The sequence below is a fragment of the Polypterus senegalus genome, chromosome 13 (assembly GCF_016835505.1).
Source record: "Polypterus senegalus isolate Bchr_013 chromosome 13, ASM1683550v1, whole genome shotgun sequence".
NCBI lineage: Eukaryota > Metazoa > Chordata > Cladistia > Polypteriformes > Polypteridae > Polypterus > Polypterus senegalus.
This window is the reverse complement of record NC_053166.1, coordinates 88,050,400-88,072,833: the sequence shown is the minus strand read 5'-3', so window position 1 is coordinate 88,072,833 and position 22,434 is coordinate 88,050,400. Positions and strand designations below refer to the sequence as shown.

General features: G+C 40.3%; 1 protein-coding gene across 3 annotated transcripts in view; it reads left to right on the top strand.

Annotated features, from left to right (window-relative positions):
- Positions 1 to 22,434, top strand: part of LOC120541882 — a 147,589-nt gene that overhangs the window by 1,438 nt on the left and 123,717 nt on the right. The window contains exon 1 of one of the 3 annotated variants that reach the window (XM_039773829.1): positions 8,589 to 9,299. The exons of 1 other annotated variant lie outside the window; for it this stretch is intronic. The gene's annotated coding sequence lies outside the window, so the exon portion shown is untranslated. Of the gene's footprint in view, positions 1 to 8,588; positions 9,300 to 22,434 lie in introns of those variants that run through there. One more of the 3 variants, XM_039773827.1, reaches the window with a different exon arrangement.

Here is a 22,434-nt window from a genome sequence, read left to right as displayed (position 1 = left end):
ACCTGGACCCTACAGAGGTTGCACAGGTAGTCCAAGTTCTCTAAGATGGCACATCAATACGTGCCCTTGGCAGAAGGTTTGCTGTGTCTCCCAGCAGAGTCTCAAGGGCATGGAGGAGATTTCAGGAGACAGGCAGTTACTCCAGGAGAGCTGGACAGGGCTGTAGAAGGTCCTTAACCCATCAGCCGGACCAGTATCTGCTCCTTTGGGCAAGGAGGAACAGGATGGGCACTGCCAGAGCCTTACAAAATGACCTCCAGCAGGCCACTGGTGTGAATGTCTCTGACGAAACAATCCGAAACAGACTTCATAAAGGTGGCCTGAGGGCCCAATGTCCTCTAATGAGCCCTGTGCTCATTGCCTGGCACCATGGAGCTTTATTGGCATTTGCCATAGAATGCCCGAATTGGCAGGTCCACCATTGCTTCCCTGTGGTTTTCACAGATGAGAGCATTTTCACCCTGAGCACATGCGACAGACGTGAAAGGGTCTGGAGAAGCCATTGAGAATATTATGCTGCCTGTAACCTTGCTCAGCATAACCGGTTTGGTGGTGGGTCAGTGATGGTCTGGGGAGGCATATCCATGGAGGAACGCACAGACCTCTACAGGCTAGACAACAGCACCTTGACTGGCATTAGGTATTGCGGTGAAATCCTTGGACCCATTGTCAGACCCTATGCTGGTGCAGTGGTTCCTGGGTTCATCCTGGTGCATGACAATGCCCGGCCTCATGTGGAGAGAGTAGATAGGCAGTTCCTGGAGGAGGAAGGAATTGATACCATTGACTGGCCACCACACTCACCTGACCTAAATCCAATAGAACACCTCTGGGACATTATGTTTCAGCCCATTTGATTCCACCAGGTTCCACCTCAGACTGTCCAGGAGCTCAGTGATGCCCTGGTCCACATCTAGGAGGGAATCCCCAGGACACCATCCGTCGTCTCATTAGGAGCATGCACAAGTTCTCAGGCATGTATACAAGCACGTGGGGGCCAAACACACTACTGAGTGCGATTTTGAGTTGCTGCAAATAAATTTTGGCAAAATGGACAAGCCTGCCACATCATTTTTTCACTTTGATTTTTGGGGTGTCTTTGAATTCAGGCCTCTGGAGATTGATAATTTTAATTTCCATCAAAACAATGTAGCATCCTTTTGCTCCTAACGCATTACCCAGCCCATATCAGTATAGATATCCAGCAGGATTTTTTTTCCCGTTGTGATCTACTATGTTTTGAAAATGTTCTTTTAATTTTTTTGAGTAGTTTATACCCTGTACCCTATAAGTAGTGCCTTTCCAAAAAAAAAAAAAGCTTAGACTCTGGCTTAATTCCTAATGTTCACACTTTTGCAGTATCCTTTTATGCAGATAATATTTTTTTACTTTGAACCTTGCTTGCTAGGTTGTTTTTATTTATTTTTTTTACTTTTTTTTTTATATAAATAGCAAATTGTGTAGTAACCAAATACAAAGTGAAATCAGCCTCTTGTGTTAAGTATTCAGGCTTCTCACCATAACATTTGACAGAGACATCTCGTGCTACCTAAACTAATTTATGACTTGGTATAATGCCATTTTGATTTTATTTCTTTATTTACTTAGCTGTTTCCTGTTATTTGTTCTGTCAAGTGACTTTGATATCACTTCTGAAGCCCACATTTTAGACTATTCTCCAACTTTACAACGCCTGTGATGCATTGCGAGTCTCTACATCTCATAGAATAAAGTGTTTGTTTATTTTAGCAAACTGGTTTGCTGCAGCTTCTTATTAACTCTGGCAAAATTAAGAACTTCTCTCTCTCTCTCTCTCTCTCTCTCTCTATCTATAATATATATATAAAAAAAAAAAACAACTTAAGAAGCAGTTTAAGGTGGGACGGAATTATGAGTTTTTTCGTAGGCTCTGGTAATTCTAGTGTTAAGCCTAAAAGTGCAGCGGTGACGTTTATCTCTCACGTTTTAAATTGGGCTTATTTTAAAACCTACATATATGTTTTGGTATGATTCTTTTTAGAATTTATTGAACTTTAATGTGATGTTAGATTTTCAGATTCTTAAAATTATAAACTAGAAAATATCAAGAAGATGCAAGATGGGACTTTGTGCCAAAAGATTTAACCACACCTGGGGCCAGAAATTAAAAACAGAGTAGGACAGCTGCTGAACAGGCTTTTAAATGTCCAAAGCGCCGCACAAGAGGCAGATCACGCGGCACAGCAGCAGCAAGCCAGCAGCTGATCGAGCAAAGAGGAGGTAAAAACAAAACTATTTGTTTGCTACCGTTTAAGAGGGGGTTTCGTAGGAGCGGCCGCATCTCCTTGGGGTGCGTTCAGCCCTCCCTTCACAATGTGAGCGAAGCTAGCAGGGCAGGAACCCCGTTGTTTCCAGTATAATATGTCATCATAGGGAATGTTTTGTAAGGACAACTGAATTGCAAATATCTGATAACTATCCAAGTACTTTGAATTGAGGTAATCTATTTGACCAGTTTTTTCCTTATGTGTCATGTAGAAAATTTCATAGTGCAGATGTTAGACTTCATCCTTGTTGCCCTTCCTTCCTTAACACTTTTTTTTTTATCATGTCAGCCCTTGACTTTGTTAAATGATGCACTCTTTCATGATAAGATGTCCTTTATTTCGTTGCTGACTTTGGAGAACGTAGTGCCAGCATTGCTCACTGGGATAGTTAAAACAGTTGATCGGGTTTTAAAAATGAGAAACACAAATGTGCATTTCCTTTAATTTCCTGTGTAGCTGGAATATTCTAGGCAAGCACATACATGAATTGGAAGGCCTATAGGTGTGCCTGCCTTCTGAAAGTCACCTTGTTTTAAAATGACAAAGTAGTTCCATTTGATATGAAACACTTAGCTTGATAATTACAGATAATCACACCCACATCGCCCTTGAAGTCAGTTGGAGAACAAGGAGTTGTGCTGCCAACTCCGTCTTTCACTCGAATCAATGCCACCTTTTTGTCTGTAATGAGGAAATTGGATGCCAGAGTCAGCACACTTCTCCTTGGCATGGTCTTGCTTACTACCTTAGATCATGAATGTTGTTATAAAGTACATAATTGCTCCATTAATGAACTGGCTGGTTACGGTATTTTTACCTCGGATGACATCATTATTATTTTTTTTTTTTTTCAAATCTTAAAAATAATTCTAAATCAAAAACTCTTTGAAAAGTAAGTAAAGATTCCCCCACTAGGACCTCCGTTAAACATATGACCTAGCAAGGCAAGGTATTAGCATTGTTCACAGTTCAGGTCTTACTCTGGAAGTACTTCTAATAAGATCTAAGATCTGAAAATGTATTCATCCTCCAAAGCTATTTTCGCATTTTATCACCTTGCATTTTAAATGTACGATATATTAAAGTAAGAATTTTCACAGCTGATCTTTCAAACAGGGTACATTGTGCCAAGTCAAAAGACATAAGTAAGACAATGGTGGCTCACTTGCTGTCAGTTAATTTATGAGACTCATCACACCCTCTGTCCCTGAGCTCCAGTAGTCTTAAGGGATTCCTCCACAAAATAAAGACAAAACCGCATTCAAAGTAGATCTGTTATATGCGTACAAAGGCACTGAACATTCTTCAGTGGTCCGTGAAGACCATCAAACGTAAGTGGAAAACCTCTGAAACTACAGCTTCAATGTATTGATCAGGACAGCTGTTGAACCTTAGCCTCTTTGACAAGTGCCATTCTTGCTCAGTGACTATGTGATGCCATTTATCACTCTGATTGAGCTGCAGATGTCAGTGACTGTGATTGGAGAGGATGTTCATGAAAGCCATTGCACAAAAAGAGCCTTCATGGATCCTTTTAGTGAAAATGAAACAGCCACAGCTGTACTTCCTGTAAAGAATTTAAAAGATATCACTTGAAGCGTACGGCAAAGATGTGGCAGATAACTTGTGGTCTGATGAGACTTAAGTGGAACTGTTTGGCTTGAAGACAATGCAATGTGTGTGGTGTAAATCTGACCCTGCAAATCCGCCAGGTGAAGTCATCACCACTGTGGAATGTGCTTGTGGTCAGCACCACGTAATTGAAGTGTTTTTCAGCAGCAGAGACTGGAAATTGGGTCAGGATCAATGGGAAGGTGACTGCTGCATAATACAAATGGATCTGGAGGAAAGCCTGCTAACCTCTGTCGGGGAGATTTAACTGAGTAGGAAACTTGTTTTTCAAAACAACTGACCAAGAGCACATTGGCAGAGCATCAGTGGACCGACTTAAAATGAATTATGTATAATTTTCTTTCCTTTTTTAATGTACTGAAGTCAAGCAAAATGACACCTTTTATTGGCAAACTAAAAAGATTACAATATGCAAGCTTTCGAGGCAACTCTGCCCCATTTTCAGGCAAGATGATTACATCTTGAGTTGCCTCGAAAGCTTGCATATTGTAATCTTTTTAGTTTGCTGATAAAAGGTGTCATTTTGCTTGACTTCTCGCTTCATTCATAATGGTTAACACGGTACAACACCCTTTCCTTTTTTAATAATGCTATGGAACTAATCAAAATCCCAGGTTACCATAATCGTGTTTGTGGAAAAAAGGCTGGGGATGAAAATTTTTTCAAGGCACTGTATAAATGAGTTACACTATGCTTTGCACATGTGACTGGAGAATGTATCTTGTTGACCCTCCGTTCACCACAGTAATTAAAAGGTGCCATTCCCAATTTTGCCTCCGTGCATGTTGGGTGCACTTTTTGAAACAAGCCCTTCCACAAATAGTTAATTGTGCCTATATATGATTTATTGAAATGGAGGTTATGATTATGCACTGCTTGGTATCTTTAGGAGGCTTCATCAAGCGTTCAGTCTATTTAATGCAGATATTGAATTCTGCTAAAGATTCTCCTGTCCTCCTTCTGGATATGAAAGTGCAACTAAGGCTTATACAAACTACGAAGCTACAGAATGCATCTTGTGTTTGCAGATGACGTTGTCATTATCAGACTGTAGTCTCTGGTGCACACTAGAACAGTTTACAACAGGATAAGAAGTAGCTGTCCAATTCTGAGGTTGTGGTATTCTCTTACAAAGGATTAAGGATTGAGCAGCTGTCCCAAGTGGAGCAGTTCAAGTACTTGGTGGTCGTGTTCATCTGTGAATAAAAGCTGATTAGGAGATTAACAAGTCAGTATAGTTACTGGAGACATACGAGAGCATAGCATTGAAGAGAGATGCAAGTTCATGGATGAAGCTGTTGATTTACCATTTGGTCTACATCCCCATCCCCCCTTTGGGGATGAATTCTGATTAGTGACTAAAAAAATTGTGACCTGACATTTGCGCGATAGACATATGAGCGGCGATAAAATAGCGCCGACAAAATCGCGAAAGTTTCATTAAATATGAATTACTAGTTTAAAGCATATATAATAATGTTTATTTTAGAAGTCAATATTATGAGACACGGCACGCAGATAGTCCTTAAGATTACGCCCTGCATATTTAGGAAGAATTGCAGCAAGATGTCTTGATAGTTGAGCGTATTTAGACTTGCTGGCTGCCTGACTGCTAGTAATTCCGCTTTGTATACGACGTGTTATGCCAACCCACGACGGAGTTATTTGTTTGTGGCATGCCATCAGCAGTTATAACAGTTATAACCTAGCACATAATGTGTACATAATGCGCACGTACGCGTCTCACTCTCTTGGCCTCCCTCGCGATTTTGTCGGCGCGCATTTGTCGAAAACCAGTTAGCGGGTTTGTCGGCCCTCATTTGTCCCTCGCGGGTTTTGTCGGTGAACCAAACAAATGAGATTGCGTTTACAAACAGTCAAAATAAGGTTAACATGTGGGGATGCTAGACTAACTCTTCAAGACAGAGTGAGGTGTTTGGGAATATTGGAGGCCCTTGTCATTGCTTCTCCAGATTAAGACTGGATATGTGGTTAGACCTTCTGGAGGTGTAAAAAGCACAGTTCACTGTAAGAGGTCCCAGGGGAACACGCAAAACATGCTAGAGGAATTAAATATCAACTGGCTTGATGGCATCAGGGGTTTCCCCCAGGAAGAGTTACTAACAATATGGTAATTTAGTTGATCACATTTAGGTAAAATGTGAATGGAATGAAAGTGAAGTGTCTCCATGGGTTTTCCACCCGGCACTCTAGTTCTCCTTCCACATCTTGCACACATCAGGTCAGAGTTATTAGTGACTCACAGCTGCCAGAGTATACAGTAAACAAGGACATGGGTGTACCAGGCAGTAGACTTGTATCCCATCTAGGATGACAAGAAATACTTTGACTATCACAACCCTGAATTTGGCTCAAGCAGGTTCAGTCATGGATGAGTAGAAAAATCAAAGTTGTAAGTAATCCTAAAGTGTATGTATGGCTCCTGTTCAGTTTGCTTGCACATTTCTAGTTGCTGCTTGTCTTTTCTTGGCAGGTTTAGATAGCATGTCAGTTATTGGGATGTTTTGGACTTTGATGAGTCTGAGCATTTAAATTTTAAATTAAAAATGCTATGAGGAATATTTAGGAATCATGTATGTATACTTCAACAAAAAGTGGAATTGCTGGTTAATGAGGACGACGCGTTTGCACATCAGAACATATATCTGTGGCTGGTTATGAACCTGTGTCTCTGTGGCCTCAGATCTAACTCAACAGCTACAAGGTTACAGTGCCAGGCGCCTAGCTGTGTTGACTTCCTGTGCGCATATCAGAAGCAAACATGCAGAAATGTCACGTCTTACAGCGGATCTAGCTTGAGGAGGAAAGCAGCTAAATGTGCAGCAACACAGGGTGTAGAGATTTTCAAACATTTCAAGTGCATGTTTAAGTTCTTTCAGCGGCACAGTGATCAGCGATGCATTCTCAGGGTGCTGGAGTAAAAGCTTCAAATTCTGGCCTTGTGAGTTTTGTGTGTGAAGTCTGCACTTTCGCCCTGTGTCCATAGTTGCTTTAGGTACTTGAATGTCAAGAATGTGTAGGTTTATAACGGTGAATTGAGCCAGTTTGTGCATGGGTTTGGTTTGTACTTTGCACCAAATAATTTTAAAAACTGGATTGAAGTGGGTTTAATTGAATGGATGAATGGGTTTGTAAAATAATTCAGCGATGAGTAAATGGGATGTTGTTCACTCCCCACCCCGCTCTCATGACTAAAAAATAATTAAAATGAAATGCCTCTGAATCTGCACCCCTCAGGGTACTATTAAGTGGTTCCTACTGCGGCTTCTTAGCTCGAGCTCTGGCTTTGATTCTGAGGTCAAGCTGTTGCCTGTATGGATCTTGCATGTTGTCCTCAAGTATCAGATGGCCATGTAAGTTAAACTAGTGTCTCGAAATTGTTCTACTACTCTCAGAGCATGTGCTAGTGTGGTTTGTGATGGACTGGCATTTGGAAAAGGGCCGATTTTTCCTTCACTGTTGAGATAGGCACTGGATCTTTGCAACCCAAACTGTTTAAAAAATAAATTCTTGAGGTGTACAACTCAATACATATTGTACCACCTGCAGTTCAGAACAGTAATCCACCTGAAGCTATGCATGTTTGCACCTGGTCAGTACTTGGAAAAGCTTAGGTTACTGCTGGAAGAGGTGTTGGTGAGGCGAGTGTGATTACCCTGTGGACTGTTTGTGGGTCCCAGGGCAGCGATGGGGACACTGTGTTGAAAAAAATGACGCTGTCTGTCAGATGAAATGTAAAACTCTGCTCCTGACTCTCTTTAGAAAAGAGCAGGGTGTCCTCCAATGTCCTAGCTAAATTGCCCATCCTGTCTTTAGCAATCTCTTTCACTCCTTCACCACCTAACAGCTAATGTGTGGGGTGATGTTCTGATACCATCCATGTGTTTTTGTTTATTTTTCTTTATTTCGCCTTATACACTTTTTTTGCATTAGGAATTTGTTAGTTTTCACATACCCCTTGGGGTCAGCCATTGGACAGCACCCCTGGAAGATATTGCAGATTAAGGGCCTTGCTCAAGGGTCCAACAGAGCAGCATCCTTAGCCTCAGTGCCACTATTCTGCATGTGGCTCCCTATTGTCTCTGCAAAGCCCTTTGAGTTTTGAGTAGTTAGAAAAGTGCTATATAAATGTAAACTTTTTTTTATTTTTTATTTAAGTGCCGGAAAAACCATCATGTTAAACTTGGCACAAACTTAGTAAAAGGTTTCCTACAGGCAGAGCACCACACATTAAGATGGCATGATTTAAGGTACCAGGCAGTTTCATAGATAACAGTAAATTGTGAGCATTTCAATCTTGACTTGATAATGCTCTAGAATAGGAATTATTATACTACATTCAGCTGAATGTCCTGCCCTCCTTAAAACCGTTCTTATAAAAAAAAAACCTCTATAAAACACCCACATTCTCAAAATAAATATTATTAAAGACAACATACATTATTAACAAGCATAACATTTTCAAAACCACTTAATCTACTTCAGAGTCATGAAAGTGCCAGGCTACTACAGGGACCACTCAAATACCGGGCTAGAGCATCAACCTTACCAGTACTCAAAGATAACGTAATCAGAAGGAGAACACGCAAAGCTCACACAGATAATAACTGAGTTACTTTCGCAGTTCAATTAGTTCTCCCCAAACTGTCCTGCATTTGGAATCTGGATCAGTACTGCTTGGAAAATCAACTTAATGCGTCCTTTTATTTAAACCAGCCCAAATAAGTAAATGACAATATCTTGTCGTAATGTGCGCTGCGTGTGTATTGCCTCTGACCGCTCACCGGCAATGAGCACCCGTCGCTTTTACTTTCACTTTCGGTATGACAAGCCCGGCCTCACACTGTGCGCTCCTTGTTGAGTCACTTGCCTTCATTCACGTTTACTCTCCGTCTTCTTAAATTAAACGCATTCTCGTTATCTCCAAGTGACATCTAGCCGCACGTTTACCTCCAGACGCCCGTCTGCACTTTAAGAGACCCGACTCTCGCCAGACAAGACGTGCGCTGTACCTTCGACATTACAGAAAACGGATTTCTAGAGGAATGGCCCGCTGACCGCTATATTAACCCTCCGGTGTCCTGTAAGCTGCCAAAGGAGAGTCTGTGGCGTACGACAGCCACCCAGGGAATACTCACGCTCGATTCTTATCGCCGAGACACCAACTCTCGGAGAGCTCCTACGCACGCTTTTCAGACTGTGCTTGGTAAATTCCCAAAGAGGGCGTGGAAAGGAAAACGAAAAAGGAATTCTGAAGAGTCTAATAGCGGGTAATTCATTTCAGAGAAGGACCCACTGCTCACGGCCACATGGAAAAGGTCGACAGTTTCATGTAAACAAGTAAGTTATTTTTGGTTACAGTTCTGTGTTTTGCACTGTCTCAGCGGCTTCCACGAAAACGTAAGCAAAGGTACGTCGATTTTAGACCAGTCAGAGTAAATATTGAGTGAAAAGTACGTGCAGGATCGCCGGGAGTGGGGTGGGAGCTCCGCTGCGGTTCGCAGCTCGGTTAAGCTTGCGCGTGTTCTTCGTGCTCCCTGGTTTTGTGCAGCCTCTCGGTGTACGGTAGACTCATCTGGACTGTAACCTCTGCCTTTCGTGTGATGTAATCTTGGTGGCTACGCGATATGAGAAATGCAATATAAGATCAAAACCCGAGGATAAGGTCTTTGGATTGGGTACTGATGGTTGAGTGCGATCGAGACCAGGAGTTGGACCGGTGCTAGGCTCAGGGTTGGGTACTACCACACGACTGAAGCGGCTCTGGGTGATCACTCACTGGGAAAACAATGTTTTGGTTAATGGATGGATGAATGGATAAATAAATAAATAAAGTGAGAGCAAAAATTGCTGGGAGAGAGTATCTGTCTGTCATTATTTTATGTTATGCCTTCTCCATCTATTTGCGTGATGATTTTACTAGCAGTCTACCGTTTTACTTACATGTATGTATTATCCGTCTGCACATCTCTTAAGACCTGCATATTAGATTATAGGTCCAAAAAAACCAACCTTGGTACACAATGGGTGAATGTGATAAGTATACTGCAGTGAACTGTCCATGCAGGCTTGGCCTGTCCATTGCACACATGTGAAGGATATCACTTCCGCATGAAGGAGTCAGGTGAAAGACTTTTGTTTCTTGCCTGCAACTTAATGTTAGTAGCCTCACAGTAAGGAGACCAGAGTTCGCATCCTAGCTCCTCCCAGCATGGAGTTTGCATGTTCTCCCTGTGTCTGTGTAGATTTCCTTGGGGTGCTCTAGTTTCCTCCCACTGTATGAAGGCATGGAGCTTAGGTGGATTGGCAATGCTAAACTGTCCCCATTGTGTGTTTGGTGTGTGTTAGATAGATAGATAGATAGATAGATACTTTATTAATCCCAAGGGGAAATTCACAAATTTGTGTGTTTGTTTGTATTGGGATGGACTGGCTCCAGCACCTCCTGCCATCCTGTCCAGGACTAAGTGAGTTAGAAAATGACTGACTGACTTAAGCAGCAAAACCAAGGAAATGATTATTGATTTCTATGTACAGTCATAATTTAAGGTGTGGATTTGGATTTGTATACTACTACCAGTACTTGGGGGTCCACATCAGTGACTGGATGGACTGGTCTTGTAACATAGAGAAACTATATACGAAAGGGCAGAGCAGAATCTTTTATCTTATGAGACTGCATTCCTTTAATGTGGGTAATGACATCCTTCACATATTCGACATCTCTTTGATGGCCAGTGTGATCTATGTTGTGCTAAAACAGTAACATCACTTCTAAAGAGGCCAACTGAATCAACAAGCCAATTAAAAGGGTAGGGTCTGTTATGGGACACACTCTGGACCCCCTGCAAGTAGTTGTGAAGAGAATGAAAACAAAACTGAGTGCCATTATGAACAATGCTGTACATCCTGTCGATGATAAATTATCATTGAGTACTTTCATCTAACAAATTATTCAGCAGAAGTGTCAAGAAATGCTGCTGGGGGTTCCTTCGTATGTACAGGTGCTGGTCATAAAATTAGAATATCATGACAAAGTTGATTTATTTCAGTAATTCCATTCAAAAAGTGAAACTTGTATATTAGATTCATTCATTACACACAGACTGATGTATTTCAAATGTTTATTTCTTTTAATTTTGATGATTATAACTGACAACTAATGAAAGTCCCAAATTCAGTATCTCAGAAAATTAGAATATCAATTAAGACCAATGCAAAAAAAGGATTTTTAGAAATGTTGGCCAACTGAAAGGTATGAACATGAAAAGTATGAGCATGTACAGCACTCAATATTTAGTTGGGGCTCCTTTGGCCTGGATTACTGCAGCAATGCGGCGTGGCATTTAGTCGATCAGTCTGTGGCACTGCTCAGGTGTTATGAGAGCCCATGTTGCTCTGATAGTGGCCTTCAGCTCTTCTGAATTGTTGGGTCTGGCGTATTGCATCTTCCTCTTCACAATACCCCATAGATTTTCTATGGGGTTAAGGTCAGGCGAGTTTGCTGGCCAATCAAGAACAGGGATACCATGGTCCTTAAACCAGGTACTGGTAGTTTTGGCACTTTGCAGGTGCCAGGTCCTGTTGGAAAATGAAATCTGCATCTCCATAAAGTTTGTCAGCAGCAGGAAGCATGAAGTGCTCTAAAACTTCCTGGTAGATGGCTGCATTGACCTTGGACCTCAGAAAACACAATGGACCAACACCAGCAGATGACATGGCACCCCAAACCATCACTGACTGTGGAAACTTTACACTGGACCTCAAGCAACGTGGATTCTGTGCCTCTCCTCTCTTCCTCCAGACTCTGGGACCTTGATTTCCAAAGGAAATGCAAAATTTACTTTCATCAGAGAACATAACTTTGGACCACTCAGCAGCAGTCCAGTCCTTTTTGTCTTTAGTCCAGTCGAGACGCTTCTGACGCTGTCTCTTGTTCAAGAGTGGCTTGACACAAGGAATGCGACAGCTGAAACCCATGTCTTGCATACGTCTGCGTGTGGTGGTTCTTGAAGCACTGACTCCAGCTGCAGTCCACTCTTTGTGAATCTTCCCCACAGTTTTGAATGGGTTTTGTTTCACAATCCTCTCCAGGGTGCGGTTATCCCTATTGCTTTTACACTTTTTTCTACCACATCTTGCCCTTCCCTTCGCCTCTCTATTAATGTGCTTGGACACAGAGCTCTGTGAACAGCCAGCCTCTTTAGCAATGACCTTTTGTGTCTTGCCCTCCTTGTGCAAGGTGTCAATGGTCGTCTTTTGGACAACTGTCAAGTCAGCAGTCTTCCCCATGATTGTGTAGCCTACAGAACTAGACTGAGAGACCATTTAAAGGCTTTTGCAGGTGTTTTGAGTTAATTAGCTGATTAGATTGTGGCACCAGGTGTCTTCAATATTGAACCTTTTCACAATATTCTAATTTTCTGAGATACTGAATTTGGGACTTTCATTAGTTGTCAGTTATAATCATCAAAATTAAACATTTGAAATACATCAGTCTGTGTGTAATGAATGAATCTAATATACAAGTTTCACTTTTGGAATAAAATTACTGAAATAAATCAACTTTGTCATGATATTCTAATTTTATGACCAGCACCTATATATAGATATAATATAAATAAGATATACACATACAAACAGTGGCATGCAAATGTTTGGACACCCTTGCTTTTGTAGCCAGCTAAGAGTCTTTCAACTCCTTGCAAAAGGATTCTAATTATGCAAAATTCCTGGGTTGTCTTGCATGCAATGCTCTTTTGAGGTCCATCTACAGATTTTCAGTAATGTTTAGGTCTGGGGACCATGAGGGACATGGCAAAACTGTCAGCTTGCGCCTCTTGAGGTATTCCACTATAGATTTTGAGATGTTTTGAAACATTATCTTATTGTGGGATTCATCATCTTTTTAACTTAATATTTTTTTTACAAATGGTGTGATGTTTGCTTCCAGAATTAGCTGATATTTATTTGAATGCATTTTTTCCTCTACTAATAACATGGTCCCTGTGCCACTGGCTGCAACACAAGCCTAAAGCATGACCGATCCACCCCCCTGCTTAATAGTTGCAGAGGTGTTCTTTTCCTGGAATTCTGCACCCTTTTTTCTCCAAAAATACCTTTGTACATTGTGGACAAAAAGTTCTAGTTTGACTTCAGCAGTTCACAGGACTTGTTTCCTAAATGCATCAGGCTTGTTTAGATGTTCTTCTGCTGCCTCTACCATGAAGGTCATATTTCTTCAGGTGTTGCTGCACAGTAGTACAGTGCACCACCACTCCAGAGTCTGCTAAATCTCTCTTAGGTCTTTTGCAGTCAAAAAGGGGGTTTATTTGCCTTTCTAACAATCCAACCAGCAGTTCTTTCTTTCTTGCTGCTTTTTGAGCAGCAATTATTTTATTTTCAGAGTGCTAGGCAGTTGCTTAGAGGAGCCCATGGCTGTTAATTTGTTGGGACAGGGTTTGAGGAGTCAGAGAATTTATACAATTTTGCAACCCTGGAGTTTCCTAACGATGACTGTGAACAAGTCTTAGTCCTAATGAGCTAATTAAGGTCTGAGACCTTGGAAACAGTTATCTAAGAACTCCTATATCTTGGGGTGTCCAAATATTTGCCTGTTGCTCCTTTCCTTTTTTTACTGTACAAATGTACAAAACAAAAACAATACACTAATCTTGTATAAAATGCTGAAAAGAAATGTGTCATCTTTAACTTTGTGTTTTGGCGATCAGTTAATCTACTGCTCACTTACCTATTCACAATAACAGAGATTTTAAGCAAGGGTGCCCAGAGTTTTCCATGCCACTGTATATAAGGGGCATATATCAGGGGCTCAAAAGTAATTGGACAATTGACTCAAAGGATATTTCATGGGCAGGTGTGGGCAGGTCCGTCGTTATGTCATTATCAATTAAGCAGATAAAAGGCCTGGAGTTGATTTGAGGTGTGGTGCTTGCATGTGGAAGATTTTGCTGTGAACAGACAACATGCGGTCAAAGGAGCTCTCCATGCAGGTGAAAAGAAGTCATCCTTAAGCTGCGAAAACAGAAAAAAACCCATCCGAGAAATTGCTACAATATTACGAGTGGCAAAATCTACAGTTTGGTACATCCTGAGAAATAAAGCAAGCACTGGTGAACTCTGCAACGCAAAAAGACCTGGACATCCATGGAAGACAACAGTGGTGGATGATCGCAGAATGATTTCCATGGTGAAGAGAAACCCCTTCACAACAGCCAACCAAGTGAACAATACTCTCCAAGGGGTAGGCGTATCGATATCCATAAAGAGAAGACTGCATGAAAGTAAATACAAAGGGTGCACTACAAGGTGCAAGCCACTCGTAAGCCTCAAGAATAAAAAGGCTAGATTGGACTTGCTAAAGAACATCTAAAACAAACAGCACAGTTCTGGAAAAACATTCTTTGGACAGATGAAACCAAGATCAACCTCTACCAGAATGATGACAAGAAAAAAGTATGGAGAGGGCGTGGAACAGCTCATTATCCAAAGCATACCACATCATCTGTAAACCACGGTGGAGGCAGTGTGATGGCTTGGGCGTGCATGACTGCCAGTGGCACTGGGACACTAGTTTTTATTGATGATGTGACACAGGACAGAAGCAGCCGCATGAATTCTGAGGTGTTCAGAGACATACTGTCTGCTCATATCCAGCTAAATGCAGTCAAATTGATTGGGCGGCGTTTCATGATACCAATGGACATTGACCCAAAACATACAGCCAAAGCAACCCAGGAGTTTATTAAAGCAAAGAAGTGGAAAATTCTTGAATTACCAAGTCAGTCACCTGATCTTAACCCAATTGAGCATGCATTTCACTTGTTGAAGACTAAACTTCAGACAGAAAGGCCCACAAACAAACAGCAACTGAAAGCCTCTAAAGTAAAGGCCTGGCAGAGCATTAAAAAGGAGGAAACCCAGCATCTGGTGATGTCCATGAGTTCAAGATTTCAGGCTGTCATTGCCAGCAAAGGCTAATATTCAACCAAATATTAGAAATGAACATTTTATTTCCAGTTATTTAATTTGTCTAATTACTTTTGAGCCCCTGAAATGAAGGGATTGTGTTAAAAAAAAAGCTTTAGTTGCCTCACATTTTTATGCAATCTTTTTGTTCAACCCACTGAATTAAATCTGAAAGTCTGCACTTCAACTGCATCTGAGTTGTTTCATTTAAAATTCATTGTGTTAATGTACAGAACCAAAATTAGAAAAAAGTTGTCTCTGTCCAAATATTTATGGACCTAACTGTATATATAATATATATAATACATTAATGCACTCAAAGTGTTACAATCTTCTGAGCCTAGCTACAAAGTGGCAGTGGCTTGTTCCCTTGTTTGATGTTTTTTCCAGAGCCTATATGTCCAGATGTTTCACAGTTTTTCTTATTGTTATGGTTCAGACTCCTTTAAAGCTTGTTTTGACGTGTAGCTGCACCCCGTGGTTAATTATGCATGCATTCATTGGCCATATGAAATTAGCCATTTAATGCCGCAGCAAGTGTATTAATAAGTGCACAGGTTGGTTGGGAGCAGGCACTTATAGTGCATTGCCGTGCCCACTGCACGATGAACCAGAGCGCATAGGGATTTTTTCATCAAATGAAAATACTGTAGTGTTTTGGTTTTTTTTTTTTGCATGCAGATTGGGTAGTGTACAGTACAATTTGAAATGGAGTACACATGGGAAAGGTGCTATATAAATAAAATGTATCATTATTATTACTTATAGTACGCATGTGTGAAAGTTTTGTGCGTGGCAGCTATAGATCTCAGATGTCATGCTGACTTCATCATGGGGGTGCTCGGAAAAAAATGTTAATCTAAACCTGAAAGAACAGTGTATTTCCAGGAGAATATCTGATGAACAAGGTCACCAGCGAACATTGCATCTTCACTGCAAAAAAATGCTTTGGTGAATTCTGCCAATCAACATTGCATCATACATCCCATTCATAAAAGCAGGTTGAGTAGGAAGCAGATTGACTGACTGAAAATGGGTGAAAGTCAATCCACTCTAAAAAAAAATAAATTCCACACACAATGTTTTAGATGTCTAGCCTTCCTGCTCATTATAAGAGAAATGACCTGCATAGACAAGCATACATTATATTTATTCATTTAATATTTTTATTGATTTCAATTAGAAATGGATAATATTCCATACAGTCAAGTCAAATTTAACAAATCAAAGCAAAATTCGTCGCCCACCGAAGAGAAAGAGAGAGGAGCCAGCAACCAAAGCTACTGTTTAAACGGAGCAAGTAAAGAATAGCATCCTTTTCCCCAAAATGGAAGCTTATTCTAAAATGTTATTGATTAGATCCTGCCATATTTTTAAAAAGTTTTGAACATATCTTCTAAGTGAGAATTAGATTTTCTTCAATTTTAAGTAGTATAGAATATCGGTTACCGCACTGACTTAAGAGTGGTGGGGTGAGATTCTTCCAGTTGAGTAAGATAAGTCTACTTGCTAGTAATGCAGCGAAGGAAATTACAGTTTGTTTGTCCTTTTTCACTTTAAGACTGTCTGGGAGTACACAAAACACAGCTGTCACAGCTAGAACATGTGGCCCAGTGAGGCTGGAGCTAGATTGCAAAGTTCACAGATTGAATCTTGTCCTGGAAATATTTTGGACAATTTTAAACAAGATAAATGCGCTCGATAAAATATTTTAAATTGAATGACTAAATCTTTTGCACACAAGGAGCTCAAGTGTATTCTGTGCATGAATGCCTTCGACTCCTCTTCTGAAATATTAAGTGACAGATCCTTTCCCCAATGTACTCTGGGGTCTTTGAAAGGAAGAGACTTAAAAAAAAATATTTTTTATAAATTGTAGAGATGCTGTCTGAGTCTTCAAGACTGATCAATAATTCTTCTAAAATAGAACAAGGTGGAAGGTGAGGACAATCGAGCAGCTTCTGTTTAGCAAAGTTTCTAGCTTGAAGTAGTGAAGAAATTGTGTTGATGAGAAGCTATATATGAAGCATAATTGCTTGTAGTATGCAAAGACATTATCTATGTACAAGTCTCTAAGCGTTTTAATCCCGGACATTTTCCAGACATTGAATAGTGTATATGTTTGAGTGGGTGGAAATGGGTGGTTTTTATGTAGAGATGTAACAGATACTGCGGTGAGTTGGCGCCCTGCCTGGGATTGGTTCCTGCCTTGCGCCCTGTGTTGGCTGGGATTGGCTCCAGCAGATCCCCGTGACCCTGTGTTTGGATTTAACGGGTTGGAAGATGGATGGATGGATGTAACAGATAAAAGCTTTTCTGTCTTAAAGTGCTTCCTTTATTGGTGCCATATTCTGAGAGACTGAAGGGTAATTGGATTTTAGTGTAATTACAGTAGTTTGTATTAACTGGGGCACAGAGCAGGGAATCTAAAGAAGTGGTGCAAGAGTTTATTTCTATTGCAGACCAGGCTTGTGGATATTCATCAATTTGTGTTGATGTCCAGGTCTTTATGGCTTGTTTTTTTTGCCTCTCAGTAATAAAATTTGAAAGTTGGATAGTGCCATGCCCCATTCTGCTTTAGGGCATTGTAGAGTCTTCCTTTGGATGCATGGATGTTTCGAATTCCAAATAAATTAAGTTATGATTGAGTCTAATTTCTTAAAAAATGATTTTTAATGAATATGGGGATGCTTTGAAATAGAAAGAGCAGCTTGGAAAGGATGGTCATCTTAACAATGTTGAGTCTCCCTGATAATGTAAAGTGGAGGATAGACCATCTAGTCGCGTCTTGTTTAATTTTTTCCATGCAGACAGCAAAATTTGTTTGAAAAAGAGCTTTGCATTTACTTGTAATATTTATCTCTAGATATACAGTGCATCCAGAAAGTATTCACAGCGCATCACTTTTTCCACATTTTGTTATGTTACAGCCTTATTCCAAAATGGATTAAATTCATTTTTTTCCTCAGAATTCTACACACAACACCCCATAATGACAATGTGAAAAAAGTTTACTTGAGGTTTTTGCAAATTTATTAAAAATAAAAAACTGAGAAATCACATGTACATAAGTATTCACAGTCTTTGCTCAATACTTTGTCGATGCACCTTTGGCAGCAATTACAGCCTCAAGTCTTTTTGAATATGATGCCACAAGCTTGGCACACCTATACTTGGCCAGTTTCACCCATTCCTAGTTGCAGCACCTCTCAAGTTCCATCAGGTTGGATGGGAAGTGTCGGTGCACATCCATTTTAAGATCTCTCCAGAGATGTTCAATCGGATTCAAGTCTGGGCTCTAGCTGGGCCACTCAAGGACATTCACAGAGTTGTCCTGAAGTCACTCCTTTGATATCTTGGCTGTGTGCTTAGGGTTGTTGTCCTGCTGAAAGATGAACCGTTGCCCCAGTCTGAGGTCAAGAGCGCTCTGGAGCAGGTTTTCATCCAGGATGTCTCTGTACATTGCTGCAGTCATCTTTCCCGTTATCCTGACTAGTCTCCCAGTTCCTGTCGCTGAAAAACATCCCCACAGCATTATGCTGCCACCACCATGCTTCACTGTAGGGATAGTATTGGCCTGGTGATGAGCGGTGCCTGGTTTCCTCCAAACGTGTTCAATCTTTGTCTCTTCAAAGAGTCCAATCTTTGTCTCATCAGACCAGAGAATTTTGTTTCTCATGTTCTGAGAGTCCTTCAGGTGCCTTTTGGCAAACTCCAGGTGGGCTGCCATGTGCCTTTTACTAAGGAGTGGCTTTCATCTGGCCACTCTAACATACAGGCCTGACTGGTGGATTGCTGCAGAGATGGTTGTCCTTCTGGAAGGTTCTCCTCTCTCCACAGAGGACCTCTGGAGCTCTGACAGAGTGACTATCGGGTTCTTGGTCACCTCCCTGACTAAGGCCCTTCTCCCCCGATTGCTCAGTTTAGATGGCCGGCCAGCTCTAGGAAGAGTCCTGGTGGTTTTGAACTTCTTCCACTTACGGATGATGGAGGCCACTGTGCTCATTGGGACCTTCAAAGCAGCAGAAATTTTTCTGTAACCTTCCCCAGATTTGTGCCTCAAGACAACCCTGTCTCGGAGGTCTACAGACAATTAATTCCTTTGACTTCATGCTTGGTTTGTGCTCTGACATGAACTGTCAACTGTGGGACCTTATATAGACAGGTGTGTGCCTTTCCAAATCATGTCCAATCAACTGAATTTACCACAGGTGGACTCCAGTTAAGCTGCAGAAACATCTCAAGGATGATCAGAGGAAACAGGATGGACCTGAGCTCAATTTTGAGCTTCATGGCAAAGGCTGTGAATACTTATGTACATGTGCTTTCTCAATTTTTTTATTTTTAATAAATTTGCAAAAATCTCAAGTAAACTTTTTTCACTTTGTCATTATGGGGTGCTGTGTGTAGAATTCTAAGGAAAAAAATGAATTTAATCCATTTTGGAATAAGGCTGTAACATAACAAAATGTGGAAAAAGTGATGTGCTGTGAATACTTTCTGGATGCACTGTATAAACTGATCTGCTAGGATAAATGGGAAGTTGTCCAGTCCGATATTACATGCTAGAGAATTCACTGGAAAAAGAACGCTTTTAGTCAAATTGATTTTATTGCAGATATCTTTCAGAAATCTGCTAATGCTTTTAGGACTGCTTGCGCAGAATGTTTTGGGTCCAAGTTATACAGTACCATATCATCTACATATAGTGATATTTTCTGTTCAAATTCATCTCTGAAAATCCCTTTTATCTCTGATGCATTTTGGAAGTATACAACCAACGGTTCAATGGTGATTGTAAAGAGCAAAGATGATCAGGAATATCCTTGTCAAGTACCACATTCTAGTTTGAAGTTATCTGAAATAAGGTTGTTAATATGAACTGAGGCTTCTGGGCTAGTATAAAGTAGTTTGATCCATGCACATATGTTTGGCCTGAACCCTAATTTGTGCAATGTGGTGAATAGGTCAACCATATCAAATGGGTTTTCTGCATCTAAAGATAATAAGATCTCTGTGGTGTTAGATATAATGGTGTATATATTATATTAAACAAATGTTGAAGGTTAGAAGTTATGTGTCTGCCTTTAATAAATCCGGTTTGGTCTTGTGATCAGTGATATTTTTTCATCCATCCATTATCCAACCCACTATATCCTAACTACAGGGTCATGGGGGTCTGATGGAGCCAATCCCAGCCAACACAGGGCGCAAGGCAGGAAACAAACCCTGGCCAGGGCGCCAGCCCACTGCAGAGCTTTTATTTTACTTCATAAAATTTATTTATTTCTTTTTTTACTTCATTCTAGTTTTCAGTGGAGTCAACAGTTTTTTTATATTTAGTTCTGTGTTTAAATTTTTAGTTTTTATTTTATTTAGTTCTGGCTTTTTTACATCATATTAGTACAATTTTAGTTTTTTTTTTCTGTTGTAAGACCACAAATGCAGGCCTACACATATTTCAATGCAAGTTATGTTTCAGTCAACAAAATACACTCACAGGTCATAATGCCGTTAAACACAGCTTGACTATCAGTGATCAAATAGATTAAATGGCCTAATGAGTACAGTCAGCAAGATGAAATGTTTCAACCCAAGAAACCAGTCAGTGCAAGCATGTTGCTGTTAAGCTTTAAACAAGCACACATTTCGAGAGATTTGTTCATGTTGCAACGATGTCCACTGCACAGATAGCCACACGGTGAAAATATTTGCTTGATAAGCACCTGTAATGCAGATACACAGACAAGGTCCTCGGCCACTGGCACCAACACACTGTATGTTGACGATTTACAAATATATGAACCCAAAAGAGTAGCTTATTCATCATTCAATTGGCAGCATGTACAGTGACTACTGGTTTTGTTTCATATCTCATCAGCATTCTTTACACACACACAGGTAAGGTACATATTTGGCTAAGAAAGTACATTACATTTATAGTGGCGAGAGAGAGTGCATTATCTCTGCACCCTCCATGTGTTCTACATTTACCATTGCAATTTCACAATTCATACTCATTCAATACAAATGAAAGTATTAAGTGGTGTACAAAAAAGCAAATTTCAATTTTGACCTTAGTTGAAATATTTAGTTGTTTTTAAAAGCTTTTAATTCTGATGCTTTAATCAATTTTACTACAGACAATTCAACAAAAGGATAACAAGGAAAACAAAAGAATATTTTATTTAAGGTCAAAATGTTGTTTTTAAATATTGGATTGTTTTTTTCTTAGTCTGATCCCATTTTTTTATAAAATTGAAAAACCTTTATGGTCTTACCTTTATTTGTAAATGAAGTTCATGTATTCCCCAGGAATATCTCCATCACTTTCTTATAAAAGTCCTCCTTAATTACCTTTATTCTTAAATGTCTTAATCTTCCATTTTGGCAGTCAGTTGGAACAAAAAATAAAAATAACAGACCGCTGCAGTGCACTTGACTTTCTGATATCACTAACTTATTTGTGCCTAGAGCCTCTGCGTAGAAGAACAGCAGCAACGAGCACCTGTTGGGCTCACATCCACCCCCTTCAGTGCAGCACGGTGCTGTCTGCCTCACCTTGTTGCTTTTCACTGCGGTTTTATGTCTGATCAGCAAGACTATATATGTCACACACATTCATTAATGACATTAGCCAGACTGGAAAGTCAGAGTGTAAAATAAAAGTGTGTGCAAACATTATATTGGCGACATACAGAGAGACAGGAACAGGGATGCGCCAATTACATGCATCAACACAGTGTATGAGGGAGAGCGCACTCTGAGGGGAGGCTCGGCTCGTCTTGTTGCTGCCACACCTCACGTTTTTCTTCCCAATACTTGATCAGGAAATTCACAAATTCAGCAATTTTGACTATAGAAATTTTCAAAATTATTGGAATCATACAGAAAACAAATTCATAGCATAGACCAGTGGACATATATTTTTTATGTTATGATTATTAGTTGTTTTACTTTTCATAATGACAGGTGAGACCACACGTCCCTGTATAAAGTGCAGTCATGGTGCCAGAGAAGTGCTGGACTTCCACTAAGTACTGATCTAGCTGGTCCTGCACTGAAACGTCGAGACACTTTTCTTCTTCTTGCATGCTACATTTACTTTTATTATCATATGTGCTGTAATTAAAGTATTTCCAAATGTTACTTTCTCGCTTTCTACCCACAAACACCTGTACAAATTTGCCATTGTCAACCACATGTGCTTACTGCTTCAATCAAATGTGCTCAACAAACAAACAGCGGTCCTTTACGGAAGTCACGCCAAAAGACTATAGTAAGCCCAAGTTACAGTACAAGATTACCGCATAGTGAAGAGTGCAATGTAAATGAACGCACAGGGTGACCTACAAACAAACCCTCTGCACGACTGAACCAGATTGAATTAAAATGCTATTGCTGTTTGTTTCATTTTTACTCAGTTTTCGTTTTCATTTTAGTTTGTTCACATATCACTAATTTTTATTATTATTTAGTTTTAGTT